Source organism: Dendrobates tinctorius, unplaced genomic scaffold (assembly GCF_039654945.1).
Source record: "Dendrobates tinctorius isolate UK_male_01 unplaced genomic scaffold, ASM3965494v1 ptg000078l, whole genome shotgun sequence".
NCBI lineage: Eukaryota > Metazoa > Chordata > Amphibia > Anura > Dendrobatidae > Dendrobates > Dendrobates tinctorius.
Genome location: NW_027361746.1, coordinates 4,031,288 through 4,050,802, shown reverse-complemented (window position 1 = coordinate 4,050,802; position 19,515 = coordinate 4,031,288).

Here is a 19,515-nt window from a genome sequence, read left to right as displayed (position 1 = left end):
GAGAGACCCAAATTTGTAAATGGAAAAGTGAACAGCTCTTTGGAGTGTCCAAGTGTGGGATCAATTGTCTTAGGGCACTCGGCAATGTGGTTGGAAGGAGGATCAGGATGAAGAATATGCTGTCCAGAATCACGGCTACTGAGACTTGACTGTATGGATGACAGGGTGGTGGTGGTGGCAAAGTGAATGGAAGCATTATCCGCTATCCAACCAACAACCTTTTTACACTGCTCTGGATTCAATAGAGGTGTGCTGTGGTCCCCTAGTAATTGGGACAGGAAGGTCGGGCGAGAAGTTGTGGGTATTTGTTGTGGCACAATTTCAGCTTGCCCACGGCCTCGGCCTCTGCATGCACCATCGCCATCACATCCAGTTTCCCGTCCCTTGCCACATGCCTTACCCATTTTAAATGGAGGACAATATTTTCCATGATCACTAGAAATGGCTGAATTTGGAGCAAACTTATATGTCACACGGACATAAAATAGCTGGCCTTAAGGTAACTATTTTGAACAGCAAACTGGTGTCAATAACTTCACTAAAACACTGCAACAAAAATTAAATGGAGGCAAGAAATGGCAGAATTTTGAGCGCACGTTTATGTGATCTGTGTGATGGACAAACCACAGTTTTAAATAGCTGGCCTGTGGGTAACTATTTTGAACAGCAAACTGGTGTCAAAAACTTCACTAACACACTGCAATAAAATTTAAATGTAGGCCAGAAATGGCAGAATTTTGAGCGCACGTTTATGTGATCCGTGTGACGGACAAAACACAGTTTTAAATAGATGGATTTTTAGTGCTGTAACATGGAAAGGATCTGGCTGTGTTCTGCAGTGCCAACAAGCAAATGGAGCAGAAAAACAGTGTTCTCTAGTTTACTTTTTAAGCAAATAATTAGGATTAAGATCCCCAAAAAACATTATTCTTGGCCACTGATACCTGGGGCTATGTCTAGAAATATCTGTAAATGCAGCAGCTAGTGTTGAGCATTCCGATACTGCAAATATCAGGTATCGGCCGAAATTCGCTGTATCGGAATTCCGATACCAAGTACCAATATTTCTTCAATATCGGATACCGGAATCGGAAGTCCCCATAATGCAATGAGCCACTGTTGTGGCTGTGATTGGCTGCTGAAATGATGTCATCATGATGCGCAGTGTGTGCGCATCATGATGCGCGGTCTGTGCCGACTGCGGGGGCCTGTGCCGGCTGCCGGTGGTCTGTACGGGCCTCTCGGGGGCCTGTGGCGGCTGCCAGTGGTCTGTACGGGCCTCTCGGGGGCCTGTGTCGGCTGCCGGTGGTCTGTACGGGCCTCTCAGGGGGCTTTGCCGGCTGTCGGTGGTCTGCGCCTGCTGCCAGGGGCCTGTGCCGGCTGCCGGGGGCCTGTGCTGGCTGTTGGTGGTCTGTGCCGGCTGCCGGGGGGCCAGTGCCGGCTGCCGGTGGTCTGTGCGGGCCTGCCGGGGGTCTTGTGTGTGTGCAGGCATAGTCCGATGGGACGGCGATGCCTGCTACAATAACAGTGATTGACGCATTAGCCAATGATGGGACAGTAGTAGTCCCATCATCCGGCTAATGTATTGAATGTAAAAAAAAAAAAAAAAAACATACAACATACATACTACGTATATACTACATTCATACAACATACATACATACTACATACATGCTACATATATACTACATTCATACAACATACATACATACTACATACATGCTACATGTATACTACATTCATACAACATACATACATACTACATACATGCTACATATATACTACATTCATACAACATACGTACATACTACATACTACATACATACTACATGTATACTACATTCATACAACATACATACTACATACTACATACATGCTACATATATACTACATTCATACAACATACATACTACACATATACTACATTCATACAACATACATGCATACTACATACAGTGGGGCAAAAAAGTATTTAGTCAGTCAGCAATAGTGCAAGTTCCACCACTTAAAAAGATGAGAGGCGTCTGTAATTTACATCATAGGTAGACCTCAACTATGGGAGACAAACTGAGAAAAAAAAATCCAGAAAATCACATTGTCTGTTTTTTTTTCATTTTATTTGCATATTATGGTGGAAAATAAGTATTTGGTCAGAAACAAAATTTCATCTCAATACTTTGTGATATATCCTTTGTTGGCAATGACAGAGGTCAAACGTTTTCTGTAAGTCTTCACAAGGTTGCCACACACTGTTGTTGGTATGTTGGCCCATTCCTCCATGCAGATCTCCTCTAGAGCAGTGATGTTTTTGGCTTTTCGCTTGGCAACACGGACTTTCAACTCCCTCCAAAGGTTTTCTATAGGGTTGAGATCTGGAGACTGGCTAGGCCACTCCAGGACCTTGAAATGCTTCTTACGAAGCCACTCCTTCGTTGCCCTGGCGGTGTGCTTTGGATCATTGTCATGTTGAAAGACCCAGCCACGTTTCATATTCAATGCCCTTGCTGATGGAAGGAGGTTTGCACTCAAAATCTCACGATACATGGCCCCATTCATTCTTTCATGTACCCGGATCAGTTGTCCTGGCCCCTTTGCAGAGAAACAGCCCCAAAGCATGATGTTTCCACCACCATGCTTTACAGTAGGTATGGTGTTTGATGGATGCAACTCAGTATTCTTTTTCCTCCAAACACGACAAGTTGTGTTTCTACCAAACAGTTCCAGTTTGGTTTCATCAGACCATAGGACATTCTCCCAAAACTCCTCTGGATCATCCAAATGCTCTCTAGCAAACTTCAGACGGGCCCGGACATGTACAGGCTTAAGCAGTGGGACACGTCTGGCACTGCAGGATCTGAGTCCATGGTGGCGTAGTGTGTTACTTATGGTAGGCCTTGTTACATTGGTCCCAGCTCTCTGCCGTTCATTCACTAGGTCCCCCCGCGTGGTTCTGGGATTTTTGCTCACCGTTCTTGTGATCATTCTGACCCCACGGGGTGGGATTTTGCGTGGAGCACCAGATCGAGGGAGATTATCAGTGGTCTTGTATGTCTTCCATTTTCTAATTATTGCTCCCACAGTTGATTTCTTCACTCCAAGCTGGTTGGCTATTGCAGATTCAGTCTTCCCAGCCTGGTGCAGGGCTACAATTTTGTTTCTGGTGTCCTTTGACAGCTCTTTGGTCTTCACCATAGTGGAGTTTGGAGTCAGACTGTTTGAGGGTGTGCACAGGTGTCTTTTTATACTGATAACAAGTTTAAACAGGTGCCATTACTACAGGTTATGAGTGGAGGAAAGAGGAGACTCTTAAAGAAGAAGTTACAGGTCTGTGAGAGCCAGAAATCTTGATTGCTTGTTTCTGACCAAATACTTATTTTCCCCCATAATATGCAAATAAAATGAAAAAAAAACAGACAATGTGATTTTCTGGATTTTTTTTTCTCAGTTTGTCTCCCATAGTTGAGGTCTACCTATGATGTAAATTACAGACACCTCTCATCTTTTTAAGTGGTGGAACTTGCACTATTGCTAACTGACTAAATACTTTTTTGCCCCACTGTACATGCTACATATATACTACATTCATACAACATACATACATACTACATACATGCTACATATATACTACATTCATACAACATACATACATGCTTCATATATACTACATTCATACAACATACATACATAGTACATACTACATACTACATACATACAACATGCTACAGACATACAACATACATACATACTACATACTGCATACATACTACATATAATACATTCATACAGTACATATAACATAGAGTACATACTCACCATCACTTGTCACTTTGATACCCGAAGCCAGTGTCATCTATGAAAAAATATGAAAATAACAAACAAGCCATATACTCCCTGATCCGCAGAAATCCACGCGGGTCCCACGCCGATTTCCCATGGAGAACAGCAGCATTAGCTGATGCGACCGCTCTCTAGGGGTTTCAATAATCCAATGACGGGAGGTAGGTATCCTTCTGCACTGTATTCCTCCGCCACTGTAAAAAAATAGTCCCTAGCCTGACTTTTGGCATTGCTGTGTGAGAAAGTTCCCACGCAGCTTTTGCCATATAGTGAGACCAGGGACTATTTTTTTACAGTAGTGGAGGAATAGTGCGGAAGGATACCTACCTCCTGTCACTGGATTCCTGGAGCCCCGTAGAGAGCGGTCGCATCAGCTGATGCTGCTGTCCTCCACGGGATATCGGCGTGGGACACGCGTGGATTTCTGCGGATCAGGGAGTATATTGTTTGTTTGCTATTTTCATATTTTTCCACAGATGACACTGGCTTTAGGGATCAAAGTGACAAGTGATGGTGAGTATGTACTCTATGTTATATGTGAAAAAATCAACTAGTGATGTAGCAAAGAGAACCAGAATAATGGGAATGTATATATAAATACTAAAATAGAAGCAAAATATGTATAAAATAAGCCTTTATTAAAATTATGGCCAAACAACAACAACAGCAATATATGAAAAAACGTATAAAAAATGGCAAGAAAAACCGCACAATGCATAAATAATTAAGTATCTGTACTTATAATAATATCACCACTTGTAGAATAGAAAGTGTAAAACGGGGTCATATATAATAATCCCTATATATAGCAACCAAAAGACATGGTAGGCACAATAAAACCAAAAATAAAATATAAAAAAATCAATGAAAAAATGATATTAATATACCCAGGATTAGTGAAAGACTAATATATATATGTATATACATATATAAAAGTGATCAATGTGCACCGAAAAAATTATATATATGTGTATAAACAAATAGTGGTAAAAAAGAAAAAGAAATGATTAATATGCGCCAAAAGTTAGCTGTACAAAAACTTATCCTGAAAGCGCTATATGGCAGGGATAAACCAGGAACAGAGGCCAAACAGCACATGCGCTAAACAAAGGTAAAAAGGCCACAGAAGAACGCCATGAAAAGCGCTATATGGCAGAGATGGGCCAAAACCATAAATCAGACAGCACATGCGCTAAATAATGCCGCATAGGTAAAATGGGCCACAAAAAAAGACATAATACACCCGGCAGTAGCTAATGAAGCGCTTGCACAGAGGTTATGTGCCCAAACTATGCAGCACCATACAGCACAATGCACTGCTTGAAGGACAAATGCTGAGGCAATAATCAAAATAATGAGCTGCAAGGACACACCGCAATGGGATGCCCATGCAGCAAAGACTGTCCTGAAAATACATCACAATGTAGCGCGGTTGGTTACCTAGAAGGTGAATGACCAGGGAGTGGTGAAGGCGGTATGCCAAAAAGAACGCGCCCCGACGCGCACTTCGGAAAAGCTCCTTCGTCAGGGGGATGGTAATGCTTCAGTTAGGGGATCTATTTATAGTCCACATAGTCAGGTGTATAAAGCAAAGCGGCGCGTGCGCAGTCAGCGACACCAGAGACATAGAAGGCAAAAGGCGTCATGCAATTAATCACCGCACAGCAGTGTATATAGACAAATGCATAAAGACGCCGATGCCTTAAATTTCTACCAGGACGTCAGACAGCGACGCGCACAGCTATATACACAACCAGAACATATGATTAAATATTTATATCACATATACAACATGTGTATATTTACTACAGAGACAATGGTACCAGCCAATTGCTGAATACAAAATACGGACATAACGCTATATACATGGCATAGTACTATAAGGAAACATATAATTAACATATTAGAGCCACGTGCAAAAAGTGATAATAAACTAAGTGCAAACAATACAAATAGTAATAGAATAAATATACAAAGTTATTAATCAGATACAGAAGGCCATGTATATATAGACAAATACATACAATTGAGATATCTCATTATAAAATTGAATGCATAATGTGAAAACCAGTACATGCAATTAAGATACATATATAGGAAAATCATGCCATGTGAATTGGTGATACAAAATTAAAATACATATATATATAGAAAAATTATTTTGTATAAATTAGTGATACATAAGTGATGCATATTATCGAAAAAATATACATATGCAATTACATATACTGTTTATTAATTAACCGATATACAGAAAAAAAATTTTTTCTTCTCTTGTAGTTGTCAGGGTGTCCATGTGTATATACAGGAAATTCCCTTGTAGTTTCAATGTATAGAAATGTGATTCTTTTCATAAATGGTCCATAAAATTCTTTCATCAGACTAATAGCTGAAAAAATAATAAAAATGTTGAATTATAAAAAAGGTATAAAAGACAAATTTTCATTGAGACCCAGTGGGGACACAGTGCGAAGTGTCCAAATCCACTGGGTCTCAAGTTGAGCAAGCTTTTTACTGATGTTCCCACCTCTAATCCCACCAACGATCATGTCTATCCCAGCAACCCTAAATAGAGAAGGATCACTGTTATGATAGATTTTAAAGTGTTTCGGCAGTGTTTTCAATGATGAAACATCCTCAATGTCCTTGGCTGCTTTTATGCCTAAAACATGCTCACGGACCCTCACCTTAAGTTGTCGGGTGGTTAGCCCAACATAGATGAGGGAGCATGGGCACGTGGCATAGTATACTACCGCTGTAGAAGAACATGTAATGTTCAAAAACATTACATGTTCTTCTACAGCGGTAGTATACTATGCCACGTGCCCATGCTCCCTCATCTATGTTGGGCTAACCACCCGACAACTTAAGGTGAGGGTCCGTGAGCACGTTTTAGGCATAAAAGCAGCCAAGGACATTGAGGATGTTTCATCATTGAAAACACTGCCGAAACACTTTAAAATCTATCATAACAGTGATCCTTCTCTATTTAGGGTTGCTGGGATAGACATGATCGTTGGTGGGATTAGAGGTGGGAACATCAGTAAAAAGCTTGCTCAACTTGAGACCCAGTGGATTTGGACACTTCGCACTGTGTCCCCACTGGGTCTCAATGAAAATTTGTCTTTTATACCTTTTTTATAATTCAACATTTTTATTATTTTTTCAGCTTTTAGTCTGATGAAAGAATTTTATGGACCATTTATGAAAAGAATCACATTTCTATACATTGAAACTACAAGGGAATTTCCTGTATATACACATGGACACCCTGACAACTACAAGAGAAGAAAATTTTTTTTTCTGTATATCGGTTAATTAATAAACAGTATATGTAATTGCATATGTATATTTTTTCGATAATATGCATCACTTATGTATCACTAATTTATACAAAATAATTTTTCTATATATATATGTATTTTAATTTTGTATCACCAATTCACATGGCATGATTTTCCTATATATGTATCTTAATTGCATGTACTGGTTTTCACATTATGCATTCAATTTTATAATGAGATATCTCAATTGTATGTATTTGTCTATATATACATGGCCTTCTGTATCTGATTAATAACTTTGTATATTTATTCTATTACTATTTGTATTGTTTGCACTTAGTTTATTATCACTTTTTGCACGTGGCTCTAATATGTTAATTATATGTTTCCTTATAGTACTATGCCATGTATATAGCGTTATGTCCGTATTTTGTATTCAGCAATTGGCTGGTACCATTGTCTCTGTAGTAAATATACACATGTTGTATATGTGATATAAATATTTAATCATATGTTCTGGTTGTGTATATAGCTGTGCGCGTCGCTGTCTGACGTCCTGGTAGAAATTTAAGGCATCGGCGTCTTTATGCATTTGTCTATATACACTGCTGTGCGGTGATTAATTGCATGACGCCTTTTGCCTTCTATGTCTCTGGTGTCGCTGACTGCGCACGCGCCGCTTTGCTTTATACACCTGACTATGTGGACTATAAATAGATCCCCTAACTGAAGCATTACCATCCCCCTGACGAAGGAGCTTTTCCGAAGTGCGCGTCGGGGCGCGTTCTTTTTGGCATACCGCCTTCACCACTCCCTGGTCATTCACCTTCTAGGTAACCAACCGCGCTACATTGTGTTGTATTTTCAGGACAGTCTTTGCTGCATGGGCATCCCATTGCGGTGTGTCCTTGCAGCTCATTATTTTGATTATTGCCTCAGCATTTGTCCTTCAAGCAGTGCATTGTGCTGTATGGTGCTGCATAGTTTGGGCACATAACCTCTGTGCAAGCGCTTCATTAGCTACTGCCGGGTGTATTATGTCTTTTTTTGTGGCCCATTTTACCTATGCGGCATTATTTAGCGCATGTGCTGTCTGATTTATGGTTTTGGCCCATCTCTGCCATATAGCGCTTTTCATGGCGTTCTTCTGTGGCCTTTTTACCTTTGTTTAGCGCATGTGCTGTTTGGCCTCTGTTCCTGGTTTATCCCTGCCATATAGCGCTTTTCAGGATAAGTTTTTGTACAGCTAACTTTTGGCGCATATTAATCATTTCTTTTTCTTTTTTACCACTATTTGTTTATACACATATATATAATTTTTTCGGTGCACATTGATCACTTTTATATATGTATATACATATATATATTAGTCTTTCACTAATCCTGGGTATATTCATATCATTTTTTCCATTGATTTTTTTATATTTTATTTTTGGTTTTATTGTGCCTACCATGTCTTTTGGTTGCTATATATAGGGATTATTATATATGACCCCGTTTTACACTTTCTATTCTACAAGTGGTGATATTATTATAAGTACAGATACTTAATTATTTATGCATTGTGCAGTTTTTCTTGCCATTTTTTATACGTTTTTTCATATATTGCTGTTGTTGTTGTTTGGCCATAATTTTAATAAAGGCTTATTTTATACATATTTTGCTTCTATTTTAGTATTTATATATACATTCCCATTATTCTGGTTCTCTTTGCTACATCACTAGTTGATTTTTTCACATATAACATAGAGTACATACTCACCATCACTTGTCACTTTGATCCCTAAAGCCAGTGTCATCTGTGGAAAAATATGAAAATAGCAAACAAACAATATACTCCCTGATCCGCAGAAATCCACGCGTGTCCCACGCCGATATCCTGTGGAGGACAGCAGCATCAGCTGATGCGAAAACTCTCTACGGGGCTCCAGGAATCCAGTGACAGGAGGTAGGTATCCTTCCGCACTATTCCTCCACTACTGTAAAAAAATAGTCCCTGGTCTCACTATATGGCAAAAGCTGCGTGGGAACTTTCTCACACAGCAATGCCAAAAGTCAGGCTAGGGACTATTTTTTTACAGTGGCGGAGGAATACAGTGCGGAAGGATACCTACCTCCCGTCATTGGATTATTGAAACCCCTAGAGAGCGGTCGCATCAGCTAATGCTGCTGTTCTCCATGGGAAATCGGCGTGTGACCCGCGTGGATTTCTGCGGATCAGGGAGTATATGGCTTGTTTGTTATTTTCATATTTTTTCATAGATGACACTGGCTTCGGGTATCAAAGTGACAAGTGATGGTGAGTATGGACTCTATGTTATATGTACTGTATGAATGTATTATATGTAGTATGTATGCAGTATGTAGTATGTATGTATGTTGTATGTCTGTAGCATGTTGTATGTATGTAGTATGTAGTATGTACTATGTATGTATGTTGTATGAATGTAGTATATATGAAGCATGTATGTAGTATGTATGTATGTTGTATGAATGTAGTATATATGTAGCATGTATGTAGTATGTATGTATGTATGTTGTATGAATGTAGTATATATGTAGCATGTATGTAGTATGCATGTATGTTGTATGAATGTAGTACAGTGGGGCAAAAAAGTATTTAGTCAGTCAGCAATAGTGCAAGTTCCACCACTTAAAAAGATGAGAGGCGTCTGTAATTTACATCATAGGTAGACCTCAACTATGGGAGACAAACTGAGAAAAAAAAATCCAGAAAATCACATTGTCTGTTTTTTTTTCATTTTATTTGCATATTATGGTGGAAAATAAGTATTTGGTCAGATACAAAATTTCATCTCAATACTTTGTGATATATCCTTTGTTGGCAATGACAGAGGTCAAACGTTTTCTGTAAGTCTTCACAAGGTTGCCACACACTGTTGTTGGTATGTTGGCCCATTCCTCCATGCAGATCTCCTCTAGAGCAGTGATGTTATTGGCTTTTCGGTTGGCAACACAGACTTTCAACTCCCTCCAAAGGTTTTCTATAGGGTTGAGATCTGGAGACTGGCTAGGCCACTCCATTACCTTGAAATGCTTCTTTCGAAGCCACTCCTTCGTTGCCCTGGCGGTGTGCTTTGGATCATTGTCATGTTGAAAGACCCAGCCACGTTTTATCATCAATGCCCTTGCTGATGGAAGGAGGTTTGCACTCAAAATCTCACGATACATGGCCCCATTCATTCTTTCATGTACCCGGATCAGTCGTCCTGGCCCCTTTGCAGAGAAACAGCCCCAAAGCATGATGTTTCCACCACCATGCTTTACAGTAGGTATGGTGTTTGATGGATGCAACTCAGTATTCTTTTTCCTCCAAACACGACAAGTTGTGTTTCTACCAAACAGTTCCAGTTTGGTTTCATCAGACCATAGGACATTCTCCCAAAACTCCTCTGGATCATCCAAATGCTCTCTAGCAAACTTCAGACGGGCCCGGACATGTACAGGCTTAAGCAGTGGGACACGTCTGGCACTGCAGGATCTGAGTCCATGGTGGCGTAGTGTGTTACTTATGGTAGGCCTTGTTACATTGGTCCCAGCTCTCTGCAGTTCATTCACTAGGTCCCCCCGCGTGGTTCTGGGATTTTTGCTCACCGTTCTTGTGATCATTCTGACCCCACGGGGTGGGATTTTGCGTGGAGCACCAGATCGAGGGAGATTATCAGTGGTCTTGTATGTCTTCCATTTTCTAATTATTGCTCCCACAGTTGATTTCTTCACTCCAAGCTGGTTGGCTATTGCAGATTCAGTCTTCCCAGTCTGGTGCAGGGCTACAATTTTGTTTCTGGTGTCCTTTGACAGCTCTTTGGTCTTCACCATAGTGGAGTTTGGAGTCAGACTGTTTGAGGGTGTGCACAGGTGTCTTTTTATACTGATAACAAGTTTAAACAGGTGCCATTACTACAGGTCATGAGTGGAGGAAAGAGGAGACTCTTAAAGAAGAAGTTACAGGTCTGTGAGAGCCAGAAATCTTGATTGCTTGTTTCTGACCAAATACTTATTTTCCACCATAATATGCAAATAAAATGAAAAAAAAACAGACAATGTGATTTTCTGGATTTTTTTTTCTCAGTTTGTCTCCCATAGTTGAGGCCTACCTATGATGTAAATTACAGACGCCTCTCATCTTTTTAAGTGGTGGAACTTGCACTATTGCTGACTGACTAAATACTTTTTTGCCCCACTGTATATGTGTAGTATGTATGTTGTATGAATGTAGTATATATGTAGCATGTATGTAGTATGTAGTATGTATGTTGTATGAATGTAGTATACATGTAGTATGTATGTAGTATGTAGTATGTGCGTATGTTGTATGAATGTAGTATATATGTAGCATGTATGTAGTATGTATGTATGTTGTATGAATATAGTATATATGCAGCATGTATGTAGTATGTATGTATGTTGTATGAATGTAGTATATATGTAGCATGTATGTAGTATGTATGTATGTTGTATGAATGTAGTATATACGTAGTATGTATGTTGTATGTTTTTTTTTTTTTTTTACATTCAATACATTAGCCGGATGATGGGACTACTACCGTCCCATCATTGGCTAATGCGTCAATCACTGTTAGGCTGGTTTCACATTTTCGTTTTTTTTTCGCGGTATTTTAGCGCTAAATAGCGCATGCGTTTTTTTTTCCTATACTTTGCATGGGATGCGCTTATGTGCGCATACACATGCGTTTGTATGCGTTTTTCCGCACATGCGTTTTTTTGCAGTATGCGCTCGGGCGCACAAAATGCAACCTGTTGCATTTTTTGGGCGTCCGACTTGCCTCAAAAAAACGCATGCGCGCAATGCGTTTTTTTACAGCAAGACACCCATTATAAGTCTATGGGTGCGCATATGTGCGCATTGGCATGCTTATGTATGCGTTTTTTTGCACATGCATTTTTTTTTGTTAACCATGGAATTTAGGGGTTTGGGTTAGAGTTAGGGTTAGTTAAGGGGGTTTAGGGTCAGGGTTAGGGTTAGGGTTAGGGTTAGAGTCAGGGTTAGGGTTAGGGTTAGGGTTAGGGTCAGGGTCAGGGTTAATTAGGGTTTAGGGTTTGGGTTAGGGTTAAGTATGGTTTGGTTAAGGGTTAGGGTCAGGGTTAGGGTTAGGGTCAGGGTTAGGGTTAGGGTTAGGGTCAGGGTTAGGGTTAGGGTCAGGGTTAGGGTCAGGGTTAGGGTTAGGGTTAGGGTCAGGGTTAGGGTTAGGGTCAGGGTTAGGGTCAGGGTTAGGGTTAGGGTCAGGGTTAGGGTCAGGGTTAGGGTTAGGGTTAGTAAAGTCATGGTTTGGGTTAGTGTGAGGGGCCACCTAATGTTTGGAAAAAACGCAAACGCGGTAAAAACGCACTAAAAACGCATAAAAACGCTGCGTTTTTTTCATGCATGCTCATAAAAATGCTTGAAAAAAACGCAGCAGTTGTATGCTTTTGTATGCGTTTTTTCAATGCATTTTTTTGCGGGAAAAACGCGCTGCAAAAAAAAGCAAGTGTGAAATTAGCCTTATTGTAGCAGGCATCGCCCGATGGGACTTGTAGTCCCATCGGACTATGCCTGCACACACACAAGACCCCCGGCAGGCCCGCACAGACCACCGGCAGCCGACACTGGCCCCCCGGCAGCCGGCACAGACCACCGACAGCCAGCACAGGCCCCCGGCAGCCGGCACAGGCCCCTGGCAGCCGGCACAGACCACCGACAGCCGGCAAAGCCCCCCGAGAGGCCCGTACAGACCACCGGCAGCCGACACAGGCCCCCGAGAGGCCCGTACAGACCACTGGCAGCCGCCACAGGCCCCCGAGAGGCCCTTACAGACCACCAGCAGCCGGCACAGGCCCCCGCAGTCGGCACAGACCGCGAATCATGATGCGCACACACTGCGCATCATGATAACATCATTTCAGCAGCCAATCACAGCCACAACAGTGGCTCATTGCATTATGGGGACTTCCGATTCCGGTATCCGATATTGAAAAAATATTGGTACTCGGTATCGGAATTCCGATACAGCGAATATCGGCCGATACCTGATATTTGCAGTATCGGAATGCTCAACACTAGCTGCTGCATTTACAGATATTTCTAGACATAGCCCCAGGTATCAGTGGCCAAGAATAATGTTTTTTGGGGATCTTAATCCTAATTATTTGCTTAAAAAGTAAACTAGAGAACACTGTTTTTCTGCTCCATTTGCTTGTTGGCATTGCAGAACACAGCCAGATCCTTTCCATGTTACAGCACTAAAAATCCATCTATTTAAAATTGTGTTTTGTCCGTCACACGGATCACATAAACATGCGCTCAAAATTCTGCCATTTCTGGCCTACATTTAAATTTTATTGCAGTGTGTTAGTGAAGTTTTTGACACCAGTTTGCTGTTCAAAATAGTTACCCACAGGCCAGCTATTTAAAACTGTGGTTTGTCCATCACACAGATCACATAAACGTGCGCTCAAAATTCTGCCATTTCTTGCCTCCATTTAATTTTTGTTGCAGTGTTTTAGTGAAGTTATTGACACCAGTTTGCTGTTCAAAATAGTTACCTACAGGCCAGCTATTTTATGTCCATCACACGGATCACATATAAGTTTGCTCCAAGTTCAGCCATTTCTAGTGATCATGGAAAATATTGTCCTCCATTTAAAATGGGTAAGGCATGTGGCAAGGGACGGGAAACTGGATGTGATGGCGATGGTGCATGCAGAGGCCGAGGCCGTGGGCAAGCTGAAATTGTGCCACAACAAATACCCACAACTTCTCGCCCGACCTTCCTGTCCCAATTACTAGGGGACCACAGCACACCTCTATTGAATCAAGAGCAGTTTAAAAGGTTGTTGGTTGGATAGCGGATAATGCTTCCATTCACTTTGCCACCACCACCCTGTCATCCATACAGTCAAGTCTCAGTAGCCGTGATTCTGGACAGCATATTCTTCATCCTGATCCTCCTTCCAACCACATTGCCGAGTGCCCTAAGACAATTGATCCCACACTTGGACACTCCAAAGAGCTGTTCACTTTTCCATTTACAAATTTGGGTCTCTCACCCGGTCCACTTGAAGCGGGGCAAGAGGAGATCGCATGTAGCGATGCCAAAATATTTTAACAACCACGGTCACATGAAGGTGATAGTGGAAAAGTGGAAGTGGAAAATTGATTTTTTTATATTTTATTTTTGGTTTTATTGTGCCTACCATGTCTATTGTTTGCTTATATAGGGATTATTATATATGACCCCGTTTTACACTTTCTATTCTACAAGTGGTGATATTATTATAAGTACAGATACTTAATTATTTATGCATTGTGCGGTTTTTCTTGCCATTTTTTATACGTTTTTTCATATATTGCTGTTGTTGTTGTTTGGCCATAATTTTAATAAAGGCTTATTTTATACATATTTTGCTTCTATTTTAGTATTTATATATACATTCCCATTATTCTGGTTCTCTTTGCTACATCACTAGTTGATTTTTTCATATATACCGGATGGTCTGCCATCCATTTGTTGGAAGAAACACATTGGTCAATTATTAATTCATTAATAATCTTTTATTTTTATATTTATATTTATATTTATTTTTATTATTTTTATTTTTATTTTTATTTGGCTGCATAATTATTTATATCTTATATCTTTGTTGTTTCTTTTTTTGTTCCTTTCTATGTTATATGTACTGTATGTCTATGTATGTATTGTATGAATGTATTATATGTAGTATGTATGCAGTATGTAGTATGTATGTATGTTGAATGTCTGTACTGTGTTATATGTACTGTATGTCTATATGTATGTATTGTATGAATGTATTGCATGCAGTATGTATGTAGTATGTATGTTGTATGTCTGTAGCATGTTGTATGTATGTATGTAGTATGTATGTATGTATGTTGTATGAATGTAGTATATATGTAGTATGTATGTACTATGTATGTATATTGTATGAATGTAATATGTATGTAGCATGTATGTAGTATGTATGTATGTTGTATGAATGTATTATACATGTAGTATGTATGTAGTATATATGTAGCATGTATGTAGTATATATGTATGTTGTATGAATGTAGTATATATGTAGCATGTATGTAGTATGTAGTATGTATGAATGTAGTATATATGTAGCATGTATGTAGTATGTAGTATGTATGTATGTTGTATGAATGTAGTATATATGTAGAATGTATGTATGCTGTATGAATGTAGTATATATGTAGTATTTTTTTATTATTATTATTATTATTATTATTTATTGTTATAGCGCCATTTATTCCATGGCGCTTTACAGGTAAGGAGGGGTATACATAGAAACAAGTACAATAATCTTAAACAATACAAATCATAACTGGTACAGGAGGAGAGAGGACCCTGCCCGCGAGGGCTCACAATCTACAAGGGATGGGTTATAATACAGTAGGCGAGGGTAGAGCTGGTCGTGCAGCGGTTTGGTCGATCGGTGGTTACTGCAGGTTGTAGGCTTGTCGGAAGAGGTGGGTCTTCAGGCTCTTTTTGAAGGTTTCGATGGTAGGTGAGAGTCTGTTATGTTGTGGTAGAGAGTTCCAGAGTAGGGGTGATGCGCGAGAAAAATCTTGTATGCGATTGTGGGAAGAGGAGATAAGAGGGGAGTAGAGAAGGAGATCTTGTGAGGATCGGAGGTTGCGTGCAGGAAAGTACCGGGAGACGAGGTCACAGATGTATGGAGGAGACAGGTTGTGGATGGCTTTGTATGTCATGGTTAGGGTTTTGTAATGGAGTCTCTGGGCAATTGGGAGCCAGTGAAGGGATTGACAGAGGGGAGATGCTGGGGAATGGCGGGGGGACAGGTGGATTAGTCGGGCAGCAGAGTTTAGAATAGATTGGAGGGGTGCGAGAGTGTTTGAGGGGAGGCCACAGAGCAGGAGGTTGCAGTAGTCAAGGCGAGAGATGATGAGGGCATGGACTAGGGTTTTTGCAGATTCTTGGGTGAGGAATGAACGGATTTGTGAAATATTTTTGAGTTGAAGTCGGCAGGAAGTGGAAAGGGCTTGGATATGTGGTTTGAAGGAGAGATTAGCATCAAGGATTACTCCGAGGCAGCGAGCTTGTGGGACTGGGGAGAGTGGGCAGTCATTTACTGTAATTGATAGGTTCGTAGGGGGGGTCACGTGAGATGGGGGAAAGATGATGAATTCTGTTTTGTCCATGTTGAGTTTCAGAAATCTAGCGGAGAAGAAGGATGAAATAGTGGACAGACATTGAGGGATTCTGGTTAGTAGGGAGGTGATATCTGGTCCAGAGATGTAGATCTGAGTGTCATCAGCGTAGAGATGATACTGAAAGCCATGAGATTCTATGAGCTGTCCCAGGCCAAAGGTGTAAATAGAGAACAGCAGGGGCCCAAGGTCTGAACCTTGTGGGACTCCGACAGATAGGGGGCGAGGTGAGGAGGTGGTGTGTGAGTGGGAGACGCTGAATGTCCGGTCTGTTAGGTATGATGAGATCCAGGATAGGGCCAAGTCTGTGATGCCGAGGGATGAGAGGGTCTGTAATAATAGGGAATGGTCCACTGTGTCAAAGGCAGCCGACAGGTCCAGGAGGAGGAGGACAGAGTAGTGTCGCTTGCTCTTGGCGGTTAAGAGGTCATTGGTGACCTTAGTACGGGCAGTTTCAGTGGAGTGGTGTGACCGGAAGCCAGATTGTAAGCGGTCGAAGAGGGAGCAAGAAGAGAGATGGGAGGACAGTTCAAGGTAGACGTGTTGTTCCAGTAGCTTGGAGGCATAGGGGAGAAGTGATATAGGGCGATAGCTAGATACAGAGGATGGGTCAAGAGAGGGCTTTTTGAGGATAGGTGTGATGGAGGCATGTTTAAAGCTTGAGGGGAAAACACCAGTTGTTAGTGATAGGTTGAAGAGATGGGTTAGGGTTGGGATGAAGACTGTGGTGAGGTTTGGTATGAAGTGGGATGGGATCGGGTCGAGTGCACAGGTGGTGAGATGTGATCTTGAGAGTAGAGTGGAGAGTCGATCTTCTGTAATGGTGGAGAAGTTGGTTTTGAAGGTGGAGGGCTGGGAAGTCGGGAGGAAGGGTTCTGGGGGTTGTTGACCAAAACTTTCTCTGATGTTATCAATCTTCTGCTTGAAAAATGAGGCAGAGTCTTCAGCTGAGATGAGTGGGGAGGAAGGAGGTGCTGGGGGGCGGAGGAGAGAATTGAAGGTGTTGAATAACTGTTTAGGGTTGTGAGACAGGGAGGATATGAGAGATGAGAATTAGGTTTGTTTAGCTGTGGCGAGTGTGGTCTTGAAAGTAGTGAGGGACTGTTTGAATGCGATGAAGTGCTCGTTGGAGTGGGATCTTTTCCATCTGCGCTCAGCAGCCCTGGAAGCTCGCCTCAGCTCTTTGGTCAGGCTGGTGTGCCAGGGCTGTCTGTTGATTTTGCGAGCTTTGGTATGTGTAAGTGGGGCAGCGGATTCCAAAGCTACAGCTATTGTGGTGTTATATAGAGCGGCAGCGTCATCCGCATTGTGTAAGGAACTTATATCTGTAAGAGGGAGAAGGGATTCAGAGAATGAGTGTAGGTCAAGGTGTTTAAGATTTCTGCGAGGGTGTGAGAGTTTGTGGGGTGGGGATTGTAGACATGGAGTGGAGAGGAAAGAGAATGTGAGAAGGTTGTGGTCAGAGAGAGGAAGAGGTGAGTTAGAGAGGTTAGATAGGGAGCAGAGGCGAGTGAAGATGAGGTCCAGTGTGTGGCCATCTTTGTGGGTGGCTGTAGAAGACCATTGAGTGAGGCCGAAGGAGGAAGTGAGAGATAGGAGTTTAGTGGCAGCTGAGAGGGAAGTGTCAATGGGGATGTTGAAGTCGCCCATGATGATAGTAGGGATGTCCGCGGAAAGGAAATTAAGTAACCAGGTGGTGAAGTGGTCAAAGAAGGTGGTGGCTGGCCTTGGGGGGCGGTAGATGACAGCCAGTTGGAGGTTGGAGGGGGAGTAGATGCGCACAGAGTGCACCTCAAAGGAAGAGAGGGTAACAGAGGGTGGCAGTGGGATTGGGGTGAAGGAGCAGGTATCTGACAGGAGAAAACCAACTCCTCCGCCATGTTTGCTGCTGGGGTGGGGGGTGTGAGAAAGGTGGAAGCCACCATATGAAAGTGAAGCAGGAGAGGCTGTGTCAGAAGGGGTGAGCCAGGTTTCGGTGATGGCGAGGAAGGAAAGTTTGGTAGTAACAAAAAGATCATGGATGTAGGAAAGCTTGTTGCAGACAGAGCGAGCGTTCCACAGAGCTCCTGTTAGTGGGACTGGGGAAGCGGGGGCTGGGTGAATGGGTATAAGGTTGGAGAGGTTACGGAAGGTTGTGATAGAGCGTGGATGGGAGGTAGAAATGACTGTGGGAATGTGGTGAGGAGGACCAGGATTTGGGGAGATATCACCAGCAGTGAGAAGGAGCAGAGAAAGTGTTAGCAGGTGGGAGCAGGAGAGGGAATGAGGGGGCTGTCTGTGTTTGGAGACAGAGGATTGTATGTTAAGGAACAGTTTTGAGGCGGAGGTGAGGTGGATGGGGAGGATTGAAGAAGAGATGAACAGTTCCTTACTAGGAGTAGGGATTAGGGGAATTAGCAGAAAGTGAAGGATTATAGGGGTGAAAACAAACAGAAACATTGTTTACAGTGACTGTGTACAGTTACCTTCAGTTCCCTTCTGGTTCAATTCTGGTTTTAATTCTTAAATTAATCAACACACTTATAGAAATCACACTGCAGACTGAAGTCTTTATGCAGACTTGTGCTTTGCAATATATGTACAACTAAGTGCAGTCAGGTGTGAAGCAGAGAGGAGTGGTCTCTACTCTTCTTGGTCAGACAATTAAGAGTGTACCAAATGCATATGATCAAGCCAGAGCAAACAAGGTCATAAATAACACTGGGGTAAGCTGGGGTTAGCTGAAAGGCATACCATGTGAATGCTAGGTGCAGAGGCAAGTCTATGTGCAAAGCTGGGTGATGCACTGTGTGCCTTTCATAGACAGACAGCAGGAGAGCAGGAGAGCTGGGTGGATGGACATACCATGTGAATGCTAGGTGCAGAGGCAAGTCTATGTGCAAAGCTGGGTGATGCACTGTGTGCCCTTCATAGACAGACAGCAGGAGAGCAGGAGAGCTGGGTGGATGGACATACCATGTGAATGCTAGGTGCAGAGGCTAGTCTATGTGCAAAGCTGGGTGATGCACTGTGTGCCCTTCATAGACAGCAGGAGAGCAGGAGAGCTGGGTGGATGGACATACCATGTGAATGCTAGGTGCAGAGGCTAGTCTATGTGCAAAGCTGGGTGATGCACTGTGTGCCCTTCATAGACAGACAGCAGGAGAGCAGGAGAGCTGGGTGGATGGACATACCTGTCGG